The sequence below is a fragment of the Pezoporus occidentalis genome, unplaced genomic scaffold (genome assembly GCF_034315485.1).
Source record: "Pezoporus occidentalis ecotype Australia unplaced genomic scaffold, CSIRO_AGI_Poc_V1 ctg19, whole genome shotgun sequence".
Classification (NCBI taxonomy): domain Eukaryota; kingdom Metazoa; phylum Chordata; class Aves; order Psittaciformes; family Psittacidae; genus Pezoporus; species Pezoporus occidentalis.
Window position 1 is genome coordinate 11059228 of NW_026913748.1, and position 24561 is coordinate 11083788.

General features: G+C 38.1%; 1 long non-coding RNA gene across 1 annotated transcript in view; it reads left to right on the forward strand.

Moving 5' to 3' along the window:
- The first annotated feature begins 10306 nt into the window (after nt 1-10306).
- LOC134162465 (uncharacterized) overlaps nt 10307-24561 on the forward strand; it is a 105958-nt gene continuing 91703 nt past the window's right edge. Inside the window, exon 1 of the long non-coding RNA XR_009964338.1 lies at nt 10307-10474. This is a non-coding gene — a long non-coding RNA (uncharacterized LOC134162465). The remainder of the gene's footprint in view (nt 10475-24561) is intronic.

Here is a 24561-nt window from a genome sequence, read left to right on the forward strand (position 1 = left end):
GTAAAACATTTTTATTGTGCTGCTTGATGGAATTTAGCACTTGGGAGCCATGCAGATCCCCCCTGACATTTGGTACCTGAAGATTTGCAGGCTCTTAGAGATTTTTTTGTGCATGTGTCTCTTCTTGGCATGCATTTCAGCAAGGTCTTCATCTTTTATATTAATCATAAATGATTTTTAGACCTAGGTCTACAGTCCCTCCAAAGACAAAGAGTCTTTACAAAGTTGACTGGAGTTGGCTAATGTCAATGAATATGCCTCACACGTTATGGACCCTGTCCAAAGCCCATTAAAGCCAGCTACAATCTTTCCACTGACTGCTGTGTATTTTGTCTCACATCCTTGAGGCAAAATACTGTAGCTGCAAGTCACATAAATATATTTTGCCCCACAATTAAAATTAATTGAATTCCTAAGACTACTCATGAGAGACCAAGAACTTTGAGCAACCTGGTCTAGCAGAAGGTGTCCTTGCTCATGGCAGGGGGACTGGAACTAAGACGATTTCAAGGTCCCTTCCAACCCAAACCATTCTGATTCTATGAATTTTGTCATTATTGCTACATAGTCCATGTTTTACATTTATCCTTTGGCTTTTGCTTTATTTCATGAACAGGAAGTAATAGTTTTATTTGGGGAGTATCCTGCCTACTTGTATTTGTGCAGTGTGCATTTTTATAATATTTATGCACCAATGGAATTTGTGATATTTAGTTGAAGATTTAAAGGTATATCTCTTTAAATTTTAAGCAGCTCTAAACCAGAAGGAAATCCTATGAGATTGCAAAAATGTATACAATTTATATATTATACAATGTATACATTGTATATATATTATATATATATATCATAAAATGTATACAAAATTTATACATTTTATACTAGAATTGCAAATGTAGCATTGAAGTAAGTGGTCTGAGCTTCAAAATATTCTGTCTTTTGGCTACTAGGATAATTTTAGTTTTTATATCTGAATGCACCTTTAAAAAATGTGTTGGGTTTTTTTTCCCATGAAGCTGAATATCTTGGCAAGAAATAGTTTTGGATTTGACAGGCTGTGGATTTTATGTTCCACTTATGTGCAGCTTTTCTAGGTGCCAGACCTTACTCTTACAGAAATGAAAGCTGATTCTCTTTGGTGCTAGCAACTACTCACATCTCAACATCTAATTATTACCTAATTGTGTTGTTTATAAGCAAACAGCTTAATGCAACACCAACTGTGTAAAAATTCAGTGGGGAATGCTACCCACATTCTACTGCTATCCCAAGTGAAATGTGCCTTATGCTTTCAGACTACTCCAGAATGGCCTCCTACACCTGATTATCTTGCTTTTTAAGTGCTCCAAGTCATCTCCATCAAGCTGACCTCTGTGGATCTCTTAATCTACAGTTGGGGTGACTCCAGCATGCAACACCATTCCCTAGCTTGCTTGGGTCTTGGTGCTTCCCACCAGGCTAGTATGATTTGCACTCCAACGAAGGTGGCATATGAACAACTCTGCACTCACTCACATTTGCTAGCATCTATGCTGCACTGACACTCTCCGACCACTGCGTAGATCTGCCTGCCAGAGAATGCCATCCAAGGAGTGTGAACACAGCATCTAGAATCCAATAATAATATTCTATGATATCCATTTCTGGTTATAAACAAATTGCTGCAAAACACCAAAGTACCTTCTGTTCTCAGAAACGTTTTTCCTGTAAACTCACACTTTTTTAATCTTCCTAGGATTTTTATCAGTTTGTTTTTCAGGCGTGTATGTGATTTATGGTTTCATTAATTTTCCAAGAACTTTTGCTAGTAGCATGATTTGCCTGTGTTTTTCCAACAGGAAATGAAATCAAGATTGGTGCATGATGCCAATTTCCAAATTTTTATTAACAGCAGAGAAATGTTTCTTGGAGAAAAGTTGAGTTTTACCATCTGCATTCGCAGTCCTGAAGATAGTTTTCTGTGAGGACTTGGGCAAATCTCTTCGCAGCACTCCATCTCTGCATAAAATTGACATCATAATGCTTCTTCCGGCCTAAAAAAACCCATTCAAAAGCACAAATAATAGAAAACCTGATGATAGGAATGAAACTATTCTATCTTGGCCAAATCTTTGAGTCTTGTTGAGTTTTTTACAAAGTAGCTTTCAGTGTTCTGTTCATGATTCTCAAGAGTTTTAAAAAACTAAAATTAAAAAAAATAAAGAAGAATAAACCCAAGCTGAATTTGTCAGAATCCTTCACTCACTTTTTACTTGGACAATATCTAAATTGTCAACCAGAGTTTCCTTACATGCATGTCGAGAAAAAACTGTTAGATGATTATGGCTGGAGTCCGTAGAGGGTAAACCATTTTTTATTGTAGTGTGTGAGAGTGCCCTCTCTGACATCCACTGGATTGAATGGGTTGGATTGAGTTGTATGAGAAGAAGAAAGACAACCAAACCCCTAATTCAAATGCCACATTACTCAATGGAAATTTGCTTCCAAATGTTTTTGGTGTTTTCAGGGTTACCCTTGTTACAGAACAGCAGTTGCTTCTTCCAGCTGGATAGTATAATATGTCTCCCTCATACCAAGGTAATGCTAGCAAAAAATCATATTTCTTTACTAAAACATGCTTTTTTAAATGTGGTTCTTTTTTTTCTATTTTTTTTTTTTTTTTTTTTTTACTCTTAGCTTACAGATATCCTTTCCAGAATTAATACCAGTCTCTTGATACATGTAAAAGAAAAGAGTTATGTCCTGTCTCCTGAATTTTTTGCCTTGAGTCATTCACAAATTCAGGGGAAATTCAAGGATGGTTATCATCTAAAACAACATAGTCTGAAGCTTCAAAAGTGGTAAGGGATGGGCAGGGCCTCACAGTCAGTAACAGTATAGGTTTGTACCACACTCCTTAAAAGCAGTATACTGGCTTTATTAAGATAAATTAAAGTAGACATTAATTGGAACCATCTGTATCTTTGACAAAACAAAAGAAAGAAAAAATATTGTAAGAAGTGATAGAATCAAAAGAGAAGATTTGGTATAAAACATATATAATAGGATGCTGACAAACATGAGCAAATGCACTGAAACCTGAAATATAATCCAAAACATCTTTAACTGAGGTTCTGAAATTGAAGACTATAAAACATATCCTGTAGTCTGACATAGAAGCTGATAGCTGTTCAAGGTTTTAAAACTAAGCCATCCAAGTGTTGAGTTTAGAGCAGATGGTGGGGGTGTTACAATTCTCAATCTGCTAGAAGTAATATTTAAAAAAATTACGGTAGATTAATATTAATCTTAAAAACAATAACAAAGTGATAATTTTGCTTCTTGACACCACTAGCAACAAGAAAAGTATGAATGCAAGTGCTGGTGTTTCTTTCCGCCATTGATCAGAGGGCTTTTCTTGTCTCTACTGGATTGACTCGCAAAGTGTCTTTTTATAATGGGTCGTTTTGATTGCTTTTTCTGCTTATAAAACTTTCTTCTGTAAAATGTGTGTGTATTTGCACTGCTAGTTTATTATACCTCTGTTGCTGTTCCTAGTGGGCCTATAAATTTCACAGAGTGAAAAGAGGAGGGTCTGTTTTAGTACTATAGTCTTTGTGTCATTTGACACAAAATTAAGGAAGACTGATTTGGGTGTGAAAGTTGCATATGGCAGGCCTGAAATAACATGCTGCTATTATATCTACAGGGAGGAAGAAGTCAGAAAATCCTTGAAGCTCTATATTAAAAAAAAAAAGTATTTTGATGGCAGTGTATGGAAATTCACATTTGCACTCCACAAGAAATTTCTCTCTTCTGTAAGTTTTGGAAAAAAGCCATGCAGGTAATAATATTTTTTTCCATACCAGTGAATCCCAAAACACCTTATAAAAGCATACATATGTAGCAAAATAAATATGCCTCTGTTTGGGTTGCAGGTTAAGACACACAGCCAGTGCAGAGCAAACTTACAGATACAAGAATTTTTTTATCTCCCCGCTCTCTTTTATCCCAATTAACCTACACTGTCAATGTACTGCAGATATATCCAGAAACGTTAAGATTTGACAATTAATTATGTTAAAACAACCTATGTTAAGCAGGTAACATCAGCTTAACCAGTCTGGGTTGTACTATTAGTGTAAATGATGGAGTGAAAAGCAATGTAACAGAGAAATTAATCAAGCTCCTTTTTTACAGAGCTGTTTTTTTTTTTTTAAGTGAGTTTCGCTGTTATAAAATGGAATAGTACATTTTTGAATTATGAATTATGGAATTAAAAATCGTGAATCCTCATAGCTAGTACTTTAAGGGCTGCCTTTTCCATGAAGTTAGAAATAATCTCCTTGGAAAAAAACACATTTAAGTCTGACTAATCTTTCATAGGAAGCAGAGACTGTGTCATAGTTTTCTATGTGGAACAGAAACTATTAAGCACCTCATGATGTAGAGGTGATTCCAAATCACGTGAGCAGAACTTTTTTTATTTATTGACAATGCTATTTTTCAATGCTACAACTAGTGACCACCAGTGTGTTTTAGAGCCAAAACAACATTCAGGTATCACAGTATCACAGTATGCTAGAGATTGGAAGGGACCTCGAAAGATCATCTAGTCCAATCCCCCTGCTGGAGCAGGAACACCTAGATAATGTTACACAGGAATGTGTCCAGGCGGGTTTTGAATGTCTCCAGGGAAGGAGACTCCACAACCTCCCTGGGCAGCCTGTTCCAGTGTTCCGTCACCCTCACTGAGAAGAAGTTTCTTCTCAAGTTTAAGTGGAACCTCTTGTGTTCCAGTTTGTACCCATTACCCCCTGTCCTATCACTGTTTGCCACTGAGTAGAGCCTGGCTCCATCCTCGTGACACTCCCCCTTTATATATTTATAGACACTTATAAGGTCACCCCTCAGTCTCCTCTTCTCCAAACTATAGAGACCCAGCTCCCTCAGTCTTTCCTCATAAGGGAGATGCTCCACTCCCTTAATCATCTTAGTTGCCCTAAGGTAGTCCACCCTGGTAGTTTTCTAGCCTGGTTTTGAATGCAGTCACTTAGAATTCCATGTCTAGTCAAAAAAAAAAAAAAAAAGCAGTAACAGCTTGCCTCTGTGCCTTCTTCATAGTTCAACAGTATTGTCTTTCTGGAAAATGTACTCTTGTAACTCAATGCTATATTAAAGGAAAATGGCCAACATACTCATCTTCTGAATCTGAATCATATCTCCTTAGAAGAATTCACTGAAAACCAGTAAATGCTAATTCATTTTGATCTCCATGACACATACAAGATAGGGCAGAGCTGACCAGCTGCAGTTAACCTATTGCTTGGCCAATATATTGCTCCATAATCCAAGCAGATGTTTCTCTTTTAGTCTAATGGAACTCTTGCAGACCCTATCCCTTCCCAAGAGAAAACATCAGCACAGTTAGAAGTTGGAAGGACTCATCTCAATAACAGAAGCAAGGTGCCAGCAGCATCATCAGCTGTTTATTAATAAAAATCCATGAACAGAAGAGCAATTGCATTTTGTTTTGGCATGTTAAAAAAAAAAAATATAAAATCCATCAAACCAGCAGCACACCCCACAGTTTTTCTTCTCTGCATGGCCCTCTTAGAAGTAGCATTTCTTTTTCCTATAGCAATTGACTTCTGAGTGAGAAAAGAGGAAATTAATCTCTTGCTGTTAGCTGTACTGTTGCTGTGTGTCAGTCACGAAAGGGGAAAGATCTCAATTTGTGTAAATAATCATCGTTAAAATTCACACATCACAGATGAAAATTGCCGTGTTGTAGCTATGTCGTACTGCAAAAGAAGGAATACTTTGTTATACATGAAGAGTGAAGACTGGTCTTGATTTGAATCTTATTCCAGAAGTAGCTCTACTAATATCAACCAATTTATGTTTGTTTCTGTCGCTGTAAGAAAAGATTAATGCTCATTATATTTGCTCTAGAAGATGAATGACAATGAACAGAACTAAGCTTCTATACTAGACTTTGAATAAGAATTGTTTCCAGTTCCTGGAAACATTCTCTTGGGACTTGTACATCCGTTTTTGTCCAGTCAATGGTACTGAGAGTTACTTGTGAAATAGTAATTAATGCCAAGGTTTTCTATCTTATGGAAATGTAACTTGGACCCTGGAGGGCTAAGTTTCATGGAAAGGACATTAAAGGCAGGGAAAATTGGGGAACAGTTTGTATTGCTTCATTGCTGTTTTTCAGAAGCAGTGGCAAAGGACTGAATCTCTTCTCTTGTTATGGCTGTTGGAGAAAGTGTTTTAAAATTCTGCAACGTCTTCGTAACAGAAATACCTCTATCTCTCTTTCTTTTTCATTTACAGTATCTAACATAGTTGGGTTCAAACAATAACTGTCTCCTACAATGCCTACATTTCTCCCTAGGGAGATATGATGAGGGTGCTCATGCTAAGAATTTCCTCTAGTGGCAAGAAGACAATAGTGAGGAGTATTAAGATGTTGGTGTCAGAATTCTGCTTTTCAAAGAATTTAGGGAAGGTAGAGCACCCAAGAAAACCTCACCATGAAATATGAACTGCTGCTCCTTTCAGCAGCCTGCGGTGGAGGTGTTGGGGCAACTTGCTACTCATTTTCTCTTGCCATTCATGTTGGGTTACAGGGCAGGGAGTGCTTATTAGCACTCAGATGTGTGGGTTCAGATAAGCAATAAGCACTACATTGTGACTACCAACATCATTTATAAGCTATTTTGTCCTAGTGAAATCTCTGTTTTGATGTTCAGGGAAAGAGTAGGGAAATAAGTAGTTTCCATTATAGTCCAATTGAAAGGGAAATAGCAAACAACACTGTATCCCACTTTTCATTGGCTGTGCAGAAGTGTTGGCTTTTAATAACATCTTCTTAAGATTATTTATATAGCCTATTTGCCATTATCCGTATCAGTTTATGCCCTTTGTGTGTTTTAGATAACATTGTTGTGTTTCCTTTGACTTAACATTTAGTGTGCTGTGAACTTGCCAATATTCAGAGTAGTTCTTGGGCTGCCTCTGTCTGATCCCTTCCATAAGCTGTTTATTAAGCAAGAATTCATTATTACAGATTGTAAATTGAGCTTTCACACTGGAGGTCTCTGTAGCTACATTTGCAGGTTCTCTTTACCTGTGCTTCTTCTGATTAAATTTATATCTGGTATTTAAATGCTGAGAAATCTTTCTAGAGTGCAAGGGAAGAATTCAGGCAAAGCTCAACATCTTTCCAACTGATTCTGAGAGACTGTGCAATGGCCAAATCCATAATTGCCTAAAGCCTGATCTTGTTCAGTTCTGGGATTTAGACTTGGCTTTCTCTAGAAAATTGGCCACCCACGTGAGCTGTAATCAGATCCAAATTTCTTATTTATTCTGCCTGCTGTATGGCTCTCCAGCCAGTTTTCATGCAAGATCCATGAAAATCCATTGAATACACTATTCAGAGCAGCCCACATCAGAAATACTTTTGAAGACCTTGGATGGGTCATGGGACACAATCATCCAAATCAAAAAAATGCGTACACAAAAAGGCTCAAGATACTATCTAATCACAACCAAACACTTGGGAAAACTGAATATGCATATTAACTGAATTGTTAATGACATACTGATGCTGATTGCTAATGATTAAAAAATGTAAGGATAAGAAAGAAAATATGTTTTCAAGCTCTCACACAGTCTAAGTACTTGCTGTACCTGCAGAAAGAGGTTCCTGATGAGGCAGGATGTAAACTATCACACTTATCCCTGCCTCTCTAAAAGTAAATATAAAATAAGTGCAACAAAGGCACAAAACAGCTCTTCTCAGGGTAGAAGCACCTATGAACCATCACCATGGCCTTTCTCCTCATTTCTGACTCCCCAGACATTTGGGAATTCAGCACCTGGTATGGGAATAGTACAGTCTTTTAAGATTTGTGAGGTTTAAGAAAGGTATTGCGGGTTTTTTCTCTCCTTCTGGATCTCATACTACACATGAATCTGATGGCCAAATCATAAATGTGAGACTGCAGGATTTTGATTTGTACTGACAGTGAGGCACATGGATTTTGTTTGGGATTGCTTGGTTTTGTTGTTTTAGGTTTGTTTTTTTTTGTTTTGTTTTGTGGGTTTGTTTTTTTTTTTTCTGAGGTTACCCAAGAAGTTACTTCTCTCTTTTTAGGACCATAGAAGTGAGTTAGGCTGCTCTGGTGTGGTAAAAACTAAGAAGGACAAGAACTGTTTGAAGCAGTCCTGTGCATTGCCTCCTGATAGTCACCTGGACCCAAAAAGTAGCCACAGGCACAGTATGTTGTGCTGAATGCACTGTAGTCATGCAACAAACCTGTCTATTGCCTCTCAGCGTGCTGGTAAAGGCAACTGTGTGCAATACACTTGCACTGACAATGCCCATCCTTCAGGTGACACGATAGCTGGGGCATATGGCACTGAGCTAGGACTGAACTAGGGGAGCAAAAGGGTAGCAGAATGGTGACACAGTTTTTAAGAAACACAAACAGCATGTGCCATGTACCAGTTCAAATCTAGACAGAGAGCAACGTTGCTAGAAGTTGCAGGTGGGCATTTGCAGTAGAAAATGAGGGATTCCACTAACACCTGTCACTGAACCATGAAGGAAGAGCAGCAGAGAAGGAAGGTGGTATCAAGGGCTGTGGAAGGAATAACTGACATTGGAGAAGCCCACCAGGATAACTAACAAGAGTTCTTCGGCAACAGATGACAGCTAAATGATCTTTTAAGTTTTGCTTTATGTTGTACAAGCATAATGTTTATTCATAGATGCATTTTCACAAATCAGTTCTGTGATCCTTTCCTCTTAATAAAATTGTAGATATACATGCAGATCTTCTGAGATCTGTTTGTACAGTCAAGGAAAGGTGTTTAGTATTTTCTGAAGGCTGAGTGGGGTTTTGAAACAACAGTGCTCATGACTTTAAAAGGAAACATAGATATGTAATTAGGCCTCTTTTTCCTTTTCACTTTCAACCTTTTGCTGATCGCACCTATCTTCTTTCACTAAACATAAATGCCTTATTGCCATCCTGAAGGCTCTTCACAGTTATTTCTCTTGTCTTTTGCCTAGAAATTGCCCAGAAACATTCTGAAGATTCCTTAGCATCATATGCAATTGCTATCTGAGTTTTCCTTCTACTTTGCCTTTATGTCTTAAATCTGGAGGAAGATGCCCAGCTCTGCATCCAGTATAATCCAGCAGGGAAATCTAGACTTTCTCATGTCAGAGTACCTGCTTAAAAAATCTTCAATTTCTGCATGCCACATTCCTTTCTCCAGACATTATGAGCATTGACCTTGCTCTTCACTGACTCCTGCCGCCATTCTCTGTCTTCACAAAGTCAATACACTTTTTCAGACTGCAATTAGTAGCATATCACTGACCTCTGCCATGCCAAACTCCACCTCTACCTGTCCCCATTTCTGGTGCTTTTCAGTATTATTCCTGTGCGCTCTGATACACCTCACTATTTTTTTCTTTTAGAACAGTGACTGTCAGAGTCACTTATGCCAATCTCCAGTTATCAAAACCTCATGTTATATATACGTTGCTTTTTTTCCTATCTAATCCACTTGAAAGGCTGTTTCAGGATTTCTTCTTTCCAACAGTTGATGAATAATTTATAGCCTACATTTATTTGCAGCTGGTATATACACTCAGGTTTCAATTTGTCCTATACATTTAATAGCTCTTAGTAGCAAAATATTTACAGACATATCCCTTAAAATAACTTTTTCATAGCCTAGACAATTCAAGACTTTGCTGTTTTCTTTTAAAATAGACTTTCTATTTCCTTCCTTATTCTGAAGGACTTTGTCTGTACCTGTTACAGTTTGGATTAATATTTACTGAACATGAATGACCATACATGGGAATTACTACTATGCCTCAGTTTATTTATCAAGTAAACTCCAACTTCCCTTAATCCATCTTCAACTCATTTCATTTTCTCCCACAGCTACAATTCCCGGTCTTCTCTGTCTCAATCAGAGTCTCTTTACTGAGCCATTCCTGTCTGATTAGTTTCTAAATTGACATGCTAATATCCAGGTGTTGTTTTCCTCTTTAGTCTCAATACCTGCCTTCACCCCTTTGACACAGTTTTCATTCTTCTCTATTTACATCAGGTTTAACCAAGTCAAATTCTGAGGTGCAAAAAAGGTGGTTGTCAAAGATCCAAAGCTTTCAGGTGAGGTGAATAAAGCTTAATACATCAACAGTACTGCATTCCTGTGCCCTCACCTGCAAAATGTCTAGTGGGGAGTGATTATTTAAGAAACTGATTTGGTAAAATGAAACAAATTTCTTTTAAGCTTCTATTAACTGGGAATTTTCAACTGGCTATAATCTGGCCAAATTGGGTGAATCTTCAGAGGGTGAATAAATGATGAATGTAAATAGCTGCCTTTTTTTCCTGTGTCAGAATTGCTGCTCCTAAGCATAAGAACAGTATCTACTTTTTGGAAAAAGGTAAGTAGGCTGTTCTTAAAGAAAAAATAAACCTCATTTTCTTTTGCTCTAATTTTTAGTAATGATTGAACCATTTTGGCTGAAACCTTACATTTTCCCTTCCATTAAGCTAAAGCAAAAAATCAGTCTGAGGCAGAAAATGAGCCTGGAAGCTTTTAACCAGAACAGTTAGTTTAGTAATTTTGGAAGTAATGGGAAACAGTGTTCAGTGAACTTTAATAATGTAGGTAGTTCCTATTTTACTTATAACAAAAATAACAAAATGTGGAGTATGTGTGTGTGTTTCATTAAATGCAGTAAGTTGCAGTCCCTACTATTTTACTATGTAATGTAATGATTATTGTATATTTAAATACAAGAAATATGCTGAAACTTACTGGAAATCATAAGAGCCTGCTAGCTTTCAAGGTGTTTTAGTTTAATAAACCACTTCTATAGGACATACTGGATAGCAAAATTGGATACAGTTCATAAAACAATCTGTTTTAAAAAATGCTATCTCCTCAGAGCAAAAGGCTGGAGGGAAAACAAGAATTTCAGCTTCTGTTTTTGGGTCTGCCATGGATTTCCTGTGAATGAGGACAATAATTTAGCCTTCTGTTTTCATTTGCTTTATCTTTAAACACTTCTCTATACATAATCCTTTTTCCTCCTCTGTTGCTTAAAAGTGCTTCTAGAGCCAGGATTTTTCTTTAGATTGGCCTGTAACTTGCATGCCTGTTGGTCCTATTTTTTTCTCTTGGCTGTTGGCAGAATTTTAAATACTACTGACAGCTAGTTTTTTCCTAAACCTATTCCAATTCCACATGACAAAGTGCTTGGCTCTAAATTTTGGTTTAAAGCTGTCCTTTGTAAAGAAACATAATCCATTTTTGGGGAATCACAGAAGTGAAACTTTACTGATCTTGGGTTCTTTCACTAGCCTGACTGGGGTAGCATATATTTTGAACTTTCAGTGTTAGTGACTGGTATTAGTTTATTCCTTGCTTCCAGACAATAGACAAATATTTTATTAATTTTCTGCAGCCTCTGTGAACCTTCAAATTTGCTTGCCATAATAATGTTTATTAACACGACTCTGTGGCATACATTCTTGGAATACTCAGCTGATTGCTGATCCTATAAATTGATGCTTGATACTCATTGTGAGATGCGCAATCCTATTCAGTGTGTGCCAAGAGCTAATGGGCTGGATGAAAGGGCTTTGTCCAACTCTTTCACCAGTCTTCAAATACCAAGTTGTTCAGTATGCTTATATAGAGATAATTCAGCCTGATGCGTTCAGACAGGCACCACAGGAATCTGAGATCACAAGAAACTCCCTTCCATGGTCCTTCTGTAAGGATCTGCATGTTGATTTAGCTAAACCAGAAAGTAACTAGTTCATGTGTATATGATTAAATGTCTTTGATAAGCTATTTTATAGTACACTACAGTAAATTACCTCCAGTAGTCTGGAGTAGAGTTAGAAAACAGCAACAAGAGGGAAGATGTGTATGGTTTCCCATCCCCATTTTGACTTGCTAAACCTGACTAATTGGGCCTTTTGCTGTCTGTATGTGCACTTTCCTTACAGATGAGACCTCCTTTGGGCAGCAAACACTCCCATTAGGAAAGCAAAATTCATGGCTTAATGAAACAGAGCCATGTTGACTGAGATGCCATAACATGATTTGATTTTTCAGTAGACAGGTGAATTTCCCATGGCCTCAGAGTCCTGTTTAACAAATACACCTTGCTCCAAAGCCATGTGATAAAAACTAAAAAGTATCACATTTATCTGAATGTTTCATCAGGGGCAATCTGAGCATTTAAGCTTCTCTTGAGGAGGAGGAAAGCTCTTTTGCTGTCTTTTCAAGAAAAACTCAGGAACCTTGCATGAGTGTTTCCAAGACTTCTGAAAACACTAGAAACCATGTGGGGCTTGCTGGTTTATTATAGTGCTTCAAGGCTTGTAGCCTGGAAGCTGGGATCTGACGATTTATTTCTTCCTCTATCCTGCTTCATATGCTTTTTTAATTTGTCAAGCTTTTGCTTTTCCTCTCATTTCCTGTTGCTGACCAAAATGGAAGATGTCACTGTGGCAACATGCAAATACATGGTTCATCCACACTTTGAGTAATGGCTACATTACTTTTCCTTCATATGATAGAAGGATAGAACCATAGAATAGTTAGGGTTGGAAAGGACCTTAAGATCATCTAGTTCCAACCCCCCTGCCGTGGGCAGAGACACCTCACACTAGACCATGTCACACAAGGCTCTGTCCAAACCGGCCTTGAACACTGCCAGGGATGGAGCATTTACAGCTTCCTTGGGCAACCTGTTCCAGTGCCTCACCACCCTCACAGGAAAAAACTTCTTCCTTATATCTAACCTAAACTTCCCCTGTTCATTTAAATGAATGAAAGACTAAGCAAGTGCTGCTGCATATTCCTTAAGCCATAAGACTGCAGCTGATAGGAGCTGTCAGTATTGCTGGACTCCAAAAAAAAAAAAAGTGATTTGAAAGCCAAATTTTCATGCTTTATTCTTGTCAGATGAAAAATAGCCTTTTAAGTTTTCTAAAATTGTTAGAAGAAAAAAAAAAATAGTCTTTCAAGTTTTCTAAAATTCTTGAAATTACTTAGATTGCTGCTGTGTTTGTGAATTGGATCCAATTATTGTGGGCTGTTAGGCTACTTGTCTTTGTCTTATCATTTTCTTCTTGTTGTTATAATGACCTGAATAAGTAGTTTTAAATAGTGCTGAATTAAAAATGAGTTTTTTAATTAAGCCAGCTAGGTTGAATAAATAACAATAAACTACAAATACAAAACCAAAAATTAGTCAAATATGAAGTGATGAATCGTTCGAAGTGTAGAACACCATACTCGTTTCAATACGACTGTACAGAAATGGCAACTTGTAAGCAGAACTTCCTGTGAAAGTACCTTGGCATTATCATCATTTTTAGGAGTTTCAGTTCCAGTATTCCTGTATTTTTAATACATATATACATATTGTAGACATTAGGGATGGTCACTATACCTTTGAAAATGACTTTCAGGACATTTAAAAGCAAAACTCATCTTCAAAGCATTTTCAGCTACATTTGCACAAAGGAAAGTATGAAAACACTTAAAGCTTTGTAAAATGCACCTGTTTTGAGCACTTCAGAAAAAAGTATCCTTTCTTCTGCCTTCCAGAACAGGATTTCGCTACTACTACTCTAATCAGCTGCTGCCATTTTCGTGTATTGCTGTTTTGATACCTGTGCCTCAGGTACCTATACATCAGTGCCACCTGTGTTTATCATAGGGCTCTGTGAAGCTGACTGGTGCAGAGGGACAATGTTTGCTGGAGGGTGGCAATGACCCAGCCATTTACTGACAGCAGCAGGTGACACCAAGTGACCATCCCTAATGTCTACAATATGTATATATGTATTAAAAATACAGGAATACTGTAGCTTTGAAGCAGCTCTAATTACCACTGTGCAGTAATCAGACAAGTTGCTTCCAGGGTACATAATTTCCGATTTTTTTTATTAATATTATATTTTGAAGTGCACTGGTCTGAAACCTGTAGAGCAGTGGTTATGCCTGTTACATCCTGCTCTCACTTCTTTGATGCAGGTGAAAGCACCAAGCCACTGGAATGTGCAGGATGTATATTTCAGCTAGGGAGGAATGAATTTCTTTGGATAACAAGAAGTAGATTTGACCTTTTAAATTGTGATTTAGGAATTACTTTCCAGAGAAGGAATAAAGGAACTTGAGGCTACTGGCAGTCAAATAAGGTGCCATACACCTTTCTTGGACTTGCAGCATTCATAGAATAGTTAGGGTTGGAAAGGACCTTAAGATCATCTAGTTCCAATCCCCCTGCCATGGGCAGGGACACCTCACACTAAACCATGTCACACAAGGCTCTGTCCAACCTGGACTTGAGCACTGCTAGGGATGGAGCATTCACAGCTTCCTTGGGCAACCCGTTCCAGTCCCTCACCACCCTTTACAGTAAAGAACCTCCTCCTTATATCCAATCTAAACTTCCCCTGTTTAAGTTTTAACCCGTTACCCCTTGTCCTATCACTACAGTCCCTAATGAAAAGTCCCTCCCCAGCATCCCTATAGTCCCCTTTCAGGTACTGGAAGGCTGCTATGAGGTCTCCACACAGTCTTCTCTTCTCCAGGCTGAACAGCCCCAACTTCCTCAGCCTGTCTTCATAAGGGAGATGCTCGGTGCTCCAGTCCCCTGATCATCCTCGTGGCCCCTCTCTGGACTTGTTCCAACAGTTCCATGTCCTTTTTATGTTGAGGACGCCAGAACTGCACACAATACTCCAAGTGAGGTCTCACAAGAGCAGAGTAGAGGGGCAGGATCACCTCCTTCAACCTGCTGGTCACTCTCTTTTTGATGCAGCCCAGGATATGGCTGGCTTTCTGGGCTGCAAGCGCACATTGTTGGCTCATGTTAAGTTTTTCATTGACCTCATATGCTTTTCTTTTATTGCTCAATGTCAAATGTTTTGGGTTTGTGTTTTCCTTTGTTTTGTTTTGTTTCGTTTTTGTTTGGGGTGGGTTAGGGTTTTTTTTTTTTTTTTTTTTTTCTTTTGAGTTGGAAATCTTCAGCTGAAATCTCTGTTTAAGGAGATTTTTTTGCTTTGTTTAGTTCATAGAATGGAGTCCTAGAATCATGGAATGGGTTGGGTTGGAAGAAACTCTAAAAATCAGCTAGTTCCAACCCTCTTACACTACACCAGGTTGCTCAAAGCACCATCCAACCTGGCCTTGAACCCCTCCAGGGATGGGTCATCTACAACTTCTCTGGGCAACCTGTTCCTGTGTCTCAACGCCCTCACATGGTGAATGACTTTTTCTTTGATATCTCATCAAAATCTACCCTCTTTCTGTTTAAAGCCACCCCCCCTTGTCCTGTCACTACTTGCACTTGTAAAAAAAAAAAAAAAAAAGTCCCTCTCCAGATTCCTTGCAGGCCCCTTTATTTATTGGAAGGTTGCCGTAAGGTCTCCCTGGACCCTTCTGTTCTCCAGACTGCGTAACTCCAAATCTCTCAGCATGTCTCCATAGCAGAGGTGCTCCAGCCTTCTGATCATCTTCACGGCCTCCTCTGGACTTGCTTCCCTATTCAAACTTTTCTTCAGGGCACTATGTTCATGATCAAGTTAAAGAAGTGTTTGCTTTTCATCTTAATTCATTTTAGAAATGTTGTCCTTCAGGTTTGAACTGAAACTTCTTAAAACACTGAACAGTTGGATCCACATAGAACGACCTCTTGAACAATGTGCATTTAGCAGTTATATTCACATAATCTTAAATTATATTGGTGAACTTTGATAATCTATTTTCCCAAACTCTTTACTTCTCTTTAAAATATTTTTTAATGAAAGGTACAGCACTTGACCAATTATTTATTCTTTCTTACTTACTTCCCAGAATTTACTGCTTATGCTCAGTCCTAAAACAGGAGAAATAAGACGTTCACCCATTTCCAAAGCAGCAGTAAGACCTAAGTAAGTAGGTAACTATTTCATTTTTCCCCCAGCTGCTCATTACAGTTCTTTTTTTCTGGATAAAGTATGAGTCTTCCCTGAATTTCATTTTCAGACAGTTTTCACTCAAAAATAATCAATCTGAACTTAAACAGTGGGTCATTGCTAACCCAAAATGGGACCGTGTTGCTAACACATATGGCATCCAGTGACAGACCATAGTCCTAAACTGGAATCTACTTGTTTCTATGTGATTATATTCTTATCAGTGTTGATATTTCTCCTCTTTTTGTCATGCCTGAGAGCATGAAAAAGAAGTGTGCAGGCTGCATGTAAATTAGAGGCACTTATGAATCCTTCAGCAAGGAAAATGATACAGGAATGCAAATTATTATAATTATTACTGGTATAATAACATACTACAACATGGTCCTTTTGAATGGTGATGGTGATTTGGAGTACTGGGAAGAATAAATCTAAAACCTCTTATTCCTCTTATCCAAACACAGTACTATGAATTTTACCCACAAGTGGTTGATTACTATCAAAAGGGTACGTGCTGCCACTTCTTAACATTAGTACAACATAAGCTTCTGCTTCTCCCTGTTCTGTTATTCCACAATCTGGAAGTAAATTTTCAGGAAGATTTTTTTTTTTACATATTTGTGTTGGTTATGAACATATATATAAAATATATTCATATTTCATATACAAGTATGCAAAAATCTTACCTTTTGGTTAATTGTGCTCTATGTCACCAGTTATAATTTCAGATAATTTAATATTTTAGCAACATGAAATTACCAATCTTTGAGTCAGTGTAACCAAAATAAATTTAAAAAGAACCATATGCAATTTTAAATATCAAATATGTAACAATTTTCACAGTTAAAATAATTTCATAACAAAAAATATAGCCAACATATAGCCAAATATGTTTCCAAACACCTAATTTACAAACACTTCTGCACCAAGAAATGCTGACAACAATAACCACAGATTTTGAGTTTCTAGAACTTACATAAAAACTGGAAAAGACTTCATTTTAACTTGGACAATTATTTTTAAAAGTAAGTGGTATATTTGAGGAGGGGGAATACTATTGTTTGTGGCTCAACTTTATCGGAATAATCAGGCTCCTGATATTGTCTGACCATGGGAACATTGTTTCTGTGAACTACCTGGCTGCCTGCAATGTCTCTGCTTCCAGCAAAGAATAGTCATCTGTTAAAGTTGTCACAAAGCTAATTTGTCTTAAGTATTGAAATTCTCATATAAACTAAGTGGATATTAAATATCTGGAAATGCTTTAGGCACAGAGAGCTTACTTATCACTGGTCTACTCAATTTAATTAATGTCTGCTGCTCACTATTTCAAATCAATTTTTGGTATACTCTTGCACTGTAGAGGTAGATATTTTTCCCTTACTGTTTTAATGATCACAGACTAATTTGCATTTTGAGATCATGTATGAGTTACATCTTCTGAACTGTAACTGCTGAAAATAAATATCCGTTGCTTTGCCCTAGCAGAACAAAAGTTTACTCCCAAAACTATTTCTTCGCATATATTTTTATTTCAGTCACATTAAACCATGTTCTCAAAATGTACAGAAGTTACTCAGCTTGTCCACAGCACTGTGTTTTCTTTAGAAGATAGAGTCTTTTGCATTTTCTTCTACATCTGGAAAATATTATCTGTATCAATATTTTTTGCTTAACTCACAATAATAATCTATCCACTTTGAGGTGAATGCACTCAATATTATTACTTTTTTTTTCTTTTTTAAAATATGTATTGGTTAAAAGAATAGAAAGACTTCTTTCAGATTTTTCTTCATCTGTATCCAAGTATGTAACAGTCTGGTTTTAGATGTGCAATTGATTCCTGTGAAATTAGAGTATCAGTTGTGTTGTGTCTGTATATTGTTGATTCCAGCAAGGCTGTTTTGGAGCCAGAGGGAAAATGTATGTAAATCCTTGTAGCAGCACCATTCCCATAACAAACATCAAAACAGTTTGGTTTGGTTTTAGAGGCGATATTGATATAGTAGAAAAAATGTCAGCAATTTGTTCTGATCAGCATAACCATAGGTGTTTTATGGGTTTGTTTTGTTTTGCATGTTTTGGTTTATATGAACTTCAGAAGGCAGATGAGAAATAACGTGCAACAATGAGGATTTGCTTGAAATCAGGCATTCATCAATCTTTTCTTCTTTTTTTTTTAATTCTTTTTTTTAACCCTAAATGCTCCTTTTTAGTAAGGAATTGAGGAAATTATTATTTTCAGGCCTAAATATGTTCAAACCTGTTATTTTACCAATAATTGGTATCTTGACCAAAATAAAGTCACTTATTCTTTGCTTCCTGTAGGACATTCCTCAGCACACTTGTTCTTTGATATATTCACTCTCAAGTTTCCCTTGTCTTAGACCAGCACCAGCAGTGTCTGGTAAATAGTTAATGACTGTAGCCTCTTTGTTATTTTAAAGATGGTGAACTTTGACATAAGCCTTTCCCTCACCTAACATGCATGTTTCTGAAGATTTTTCCACCTTTTGAGCATTATGGTTTTCTGCCAGATATTCAACACAGCTGAGATGCATAACACAGATTTTTGCAAGTTTCTAATAAGTCAATTAGGAATAGATGAGATCTAAATGAAACAATAAGGTCACAGCATGTGTTTCTCTTCTGGATTTTCTTTTTCCTTGATTCTGTCATTCCTCCTGTCAACTTTATGCTTCTGATTTAAATTTTTTAAATGGTCAAGTGACCCTGACTAGGTTCTTCAGTAGAACAAATCCTAGTATAGTCCACAGAGTCCTGCTGCCAGTGAGTTTCACATATTGAAACTGGTTTGCCCTGCTTTGCAGCCTTTGGGCTTGTGTCTCAAATGCCTCCCTTTGTCTGGACTATTACTAAAGCTAAGAATGCAGTTCAGGATTACTCATTCTCTTTCCAGTCTCATCCAGACAGAGGATGTTGGACATGTGATAACAAGTATCCTACACATCGGATAGTAATATATAAAATATTCCAAAAGCCGCTTTTTGGAAAGAAGTTGTACTTCACAATTTTTAGACCGAACAGTAGAAGTTACCCTTTGTGCCATTAGGCCTCAGAAGATTAATTTGGCATGAACCAGGAAAAAGCAATATAAAACTTAGGATGATGAGGAGAGGTTTTGTTGGACTTCATTTGTTGTTATTGGTTGGTTTTGTTTTCATTTTTAAAGAAATATATAGTAAACATTCAGAATACCAGCTGTGACAAGTAACAGTAACATTGGGGTTTGGTTCTTTTTGTTTGTTTGGTTTTGGGGGGTTGTTTTGGGGGTTTGGGATTGTTTGTTTTTTTTTTGATGCAAGATAGTGAATTTTGTTTCACTGTGGTAAATGAGGCAGAGCTATGGAATGCCTAAAATCACAGTGAAAATAGTCCTTATCACAATCTGAAGCTGACTGTGCTCTATGCCAGGATATAAGCTACAGGGTGATGCTGACCATGATACTTTAATGGCTTCTATTCAAATATATTGACGACTACCTTGGAGTCTTAGAAATCCTCATCCTTGCTTTTCCTTCCAGATAGTCTAAATTGTTCATGACAGAATTGTCTTACATATTCTTAAAGAAAAGTCCTCAGTCTGTTTCAGTAAACTTGTCCCATGCTCCACTGTCCTGGCTGTTAGAAAGCTTTATTCCTGTGTCAGCGCTTAATTGCCCTTCCCAGAGCTTGAAGCTCATAACGTCTTCCTCCATTATAAAAAACCACAAAACAACACTACTTTTCTCTTTGCTTAGGTTTTATGTATTTGTAAGCTGCAGTTCGTGTCAAATGCCTCTGTCAAGTGTTTTTGTTACTCAACTTTTCCTCAGGGGCCATGCTTTCATCTGTCCTCATGCTGGCAATGAGAGCCTCTTTCACCATTGTTTCTTAGTGTTTGCATGTGCTACTTGCTCACAGGTGCATAAAAACATTGTTAGGAAAGATTCGAGTCTGAATGTATGTGACTTGCTGACGTCAATAACCCAGGCTGCAAAACAACCTTATAACCTGGAGAAAACAGAACAAGCCTATGAAAGCTGTCTGAGAAGAATCACTTGGTTTCTCAGTGCTGCATAATCCTTCCTCAAATACAGTAACACCCCAGCAGACCCACACAGCTTGCTCAGTGTCTAGCTAGTCAATACGTGTTCAGACTTGACCCCCTCAAATAAGCAAATGAAACAACTGCGCTCAAAGCATGTCTTATTTCCTTGTCAGAAAACCTGTTTGCGCTCCTTCAAGGCAGTGACAGGCACATTCTCTCTGGCACGACACAAATGAGCACAACAACCTAGTTGTTGCTTTCTGTATGTTCTCTGACGGTCTTATGACTGAGAACCTGTGATCATCTTTCCCAAGACAGCTGGCTCAGCCCTTGAAAACAAAAGCTGTGCAGGAAGGGTTTTCCAGACCACCTAATTCTTAACAGCTACCTATGTATTTCCCTTGGAGTGCACAGTTTCACATTCACTTTAAACTCACGTGCCTGGGGCCTATCAATAAAAATGATGGGTTTCTGCCATCCCTAGCCATAGATCCCCCTTTGTGTTGATTATAACATCTATATGGTGAAGAAGACAATTGGACTGATCCAACCGAAAATAAATTCAGCAACAAAACTAATAATGAATTTTCTGTATGATATCTTCTCTGTTTTGCTATGGGATGGCACAAGCCTTATTGGAGAAATAATGAATAAATTGGGGTTGTAATAGGGTCAAGGCAGGGCAGCAGCCTGAACTTAAATCCACTGAAGTCACTGGTGAATCACCAGTCTTGGAGGAATCTGATCATTATTCATCTCAGCCAGATTATTAAATCTCATCCTTATCCCCTTACTAGAATGTTGCAGTGGGTTAGGCTGCCTAACTTCACCATGCCTCTGTGTGACTGGTGTTCTCAATGTCATTCTTATGTCATGTTGTACTAATAGGCAGAATGTCACCCTCTTCTCCCTATCCCTGCACACCTGCATCACTGTGAGTGTTGTTTCAAATCTCTTTCTCCCCACTGTTTTGTATCCTTAAAAGAGGTTCCTTCTGTGGGTTTATTTCTTCCTAGCTTGTGAATGTTTTTAGAGCTCATAACTGAGACAGGTCTTTAATGTGAAGTTAGGTAAGCTCAGAAACAATAAAAGCAGCAGCCTGGAAAAAAAGGAATACATGAACATCTTTAGCTTTTTGGGTACCAGCTGTCGTGGTTTAAACCCAGTCAGGTAACTTGTTCACTCACTCCCAGTGAGTGGTGCCGAGCTGACAACAATCGAGGTCCGTGTGTGTCCCCCCCCCACCGGGGTTCTCCCTTCCCCACTCCCAGAGGAACGGGGAGGAGGATCGAAAAAGTGCAACTCCCATGGGTTGAGACAAGAACAGTCCAGCAACCAATGTACAACACAAATCACCACCGCTACTATCAACTACAACAATGATAAGGGAAAATAACAAGGGAAGAGAATACGATACCACTGGCCAAGAAAATGAGTTCCACCCGGAAGCCCGTGTCCTTCCGGGTAACTCCCAGTCACCCCCCACCTCGGGCATGACGTGCTGTGGTATGGAATACCTCCCTGGCTAGCCCGGGTCAGGTGCCCCGTCTCTGCTTCCTCCTGGCTTCCCCTCCTCCCTGGCAGAGCATGAGCCTCACAAAGTCCTTGGTCAGGGTAAACATCACTTAGAAACAACTGAAAACATCGGCTTCACCAACACTGTTCTCAGGCTGGAAGTCAAAACACAGCACTGCACCAGCTAACACAAAGGAAAAAAAAAACATGACTGCTACTGCTGAACCCAGGACACCAGCAAATCTCTGTATAGCAAACCAGCTCTTGCTGAACTGCTTCTGAAGTGCCATGTTTTGGCACAAGCGCAACACTGCATCCCTATACCAACTTGAGTGCCTTGCACATTGCTTGAACTTCAGGCAAAGATGTTTGTGCTTTAATGTATTTTGGTTCAACTGACTTGCACTTCATAGGAGATACATGAATGAAAAAGCAGCTGAGGCCATGTCTGTTTTCATCATAGCACCCTAATCACAAGTTGTTGGTTCTTTTTTGCATCTTTTGTCCTGTGGCACTGTGTTCTGGATCCTAAGAGATTGTCTCTTCATAGTCAGGTAGTTCCATTAATGTTCATGTACTCCCTGTTTAACTGAATACACTGCACAAAAATGCATGATATTTTTCATCTTTGCTTTCCAAATCATTGCATTTCAAGAATCACCTTCCACTTGCACTGGTAACAAAACAAAACCTCAAGTTGGCCACTGCCAACTTATCAAAGTCCTTCTCCCATAAAACTACCTGTTGAAATATTCAGCAACCTTAGGAAACCATGTGACATCCTCCCCCCTCAATTACTGTCTACCAGAAGTTGGCTCCCCTATGTAAAATGAGACCTTTAGACATTTGAGGTTTATCTTACAATAAGCCAATAGATGAGATTCCTCCTTGACCCTGCAACTGGTCATGAAACTGTCAAGAGAGAGTTATGTGCTTCAAGAAGGCATAAATCATATAGTTAATAATAATTAAACCTGTGGAAGTTAGAAATCAGTTAAAGGCAAAAAAACAATCTAGCAGCCATTGCAGCTGCACTTTTTGCAAATCCATCATTTGGGAAAGGATAAGCATCCAAGGAAAAACAAATGTCTTCTGCTTGAATGCACATGATTTCCAATACAGCAGTGGTTGCCTCCAAAATCCCAGCTCTAAAGGATTTAAATTGCTTTATTCAAAACATGAATTAGAGATGAGGCTGGGGGGGAAGGGTTTGTTTTGGGTTTCATGGTCTTGTTTTTTTAGCTGTTTATTGTTTGGTTTGGAGGGGATTTGGTTTGGTTTTTTGTTTGTTTGTTTTGGGTGGGGTTTTGTTTTGTTTTCTTTAAATCATACTTGCAAAGTTCCCTTTCTGCATGACCCAGCAGAGATTATTGGAAGAGAAGGTTTTCCAGACTTCTAAAATCAATTAGATGGAGGATTGAGTGAGCACAGACCTGGGCTCAGATGGGATATGCAAAATTCAAGCCTGAGTTTTTAATTTGCAGCTGAAATTAAGTGTGAAACTTTGCACTGAGGTTTTTTGAGTCCCATATTAGAATTTCTGTCAGAAGTTTTTCCTGCGGCTGTAACTTAGGAACTTGGAGCAAGCAAAGCAAGTGCAGTATTGCTCTAGCCAAACAAAACTAGAGAAAGCAGGGCTTGGCACAAAACCAATTTACTGCTTGATTGAAGTGGGGGAGGTCGGTGGGTGGAATTCAGTTCATGACTCTGATAAAACCATGCTTGTTACCTTTATTTATTTTATGTTAGTGAAGAAAAGGATGGAAGAGGAGGAAGAACAAGAGATCAAGAATAAAGACTTGAACCTGAGTCTGCTTTGTCTAGGGTGAGTGCCAAGGTCAACTGGTTTCTTTGGCATCTTTATTAAATAAAAAAAATCTTTAAAAAACTGTCCCATTTTATATAAAGAAATATACATCAGAGATGTAATGTCCAAGGTAAATGATTATTCTGTGGCAACTGGGCACTGAGGCAAAATGTACCTTAGCTGTATATACAGAATAAAAGATCCACAGTAAAAGAAATGGAGCAGCCCACTAGTAAGGGGCATTAAAGTGAATTCTGTGATACAGTCACTTTTGAGCAAAAAAAGTGGAACTGAAACTTGCTCATGTAATGAGCCTCAAGCACTGGACTTCTCTGTCACTGTTTTTCTTTTGCTATGCCTCTCATTTGGTCTCTGTGACTGTTTTTTGCAGGGTTTTGTTGTGGATTTGGGTTTTTTTTCGAAATGGTAATTCCATTTTTCTTGTTGCAACTTGTCTGTGCCTGGTACTGTTCCATGAAAAGTTTTGCTCTTCATATGTCAACAGTTTCTGACAAAAGAAATAATTTCATTAGAAAACCCCAATCAAGCTGTAATTGGCACACTGCATCCCAGAGTGCTTCTGTAAAGAAAGAGAGAATTAACATTGCTATGCTCTACTCTTTATAGTCCTCAACTCTAATTAAAGATGATTTGCCATTAGTGAAACAGTTGCAGCAAGAAACATGAAAGCAACTCCAGTTACAGTATAATCACTTCTAGCCTAAATGTTCCTTTAATGTTTGCTTTTTGTCCCAGATATTTTGGAAATAAAATCCTTGGTACAAATATCTTTTGGGCACAGCCATTTCTGAAATACTGGTCTGTGTTATTCAGGCAGTCAGATTAGATGGGCATAGTGCTGCCTTCTGGTCATAAGTCCTATTTAACATTTACCCTCTTCCTTACTCTTTTCCCTTACTCTTTTCAAAAGAAATGCAGACTTTGACTCTGTGCAAGAGCTTTGTGTAGAGCATCATTGTCATTTCCTCCTTCCCTGCCCTCCCCCCCCTTTTTTTTTTAGTGTATTTTCAACTGCCACTTCCCAGAAACTCTCTGAGATAACATGTGTGGTGGAGCACACTCAGGAGAGTGTGCTTAACTACAGCAGGTCTAAATTCACATTGTACTCAATTCTTATAGAGGAAAGACCTATAGATCTAAGAGGAACGCTA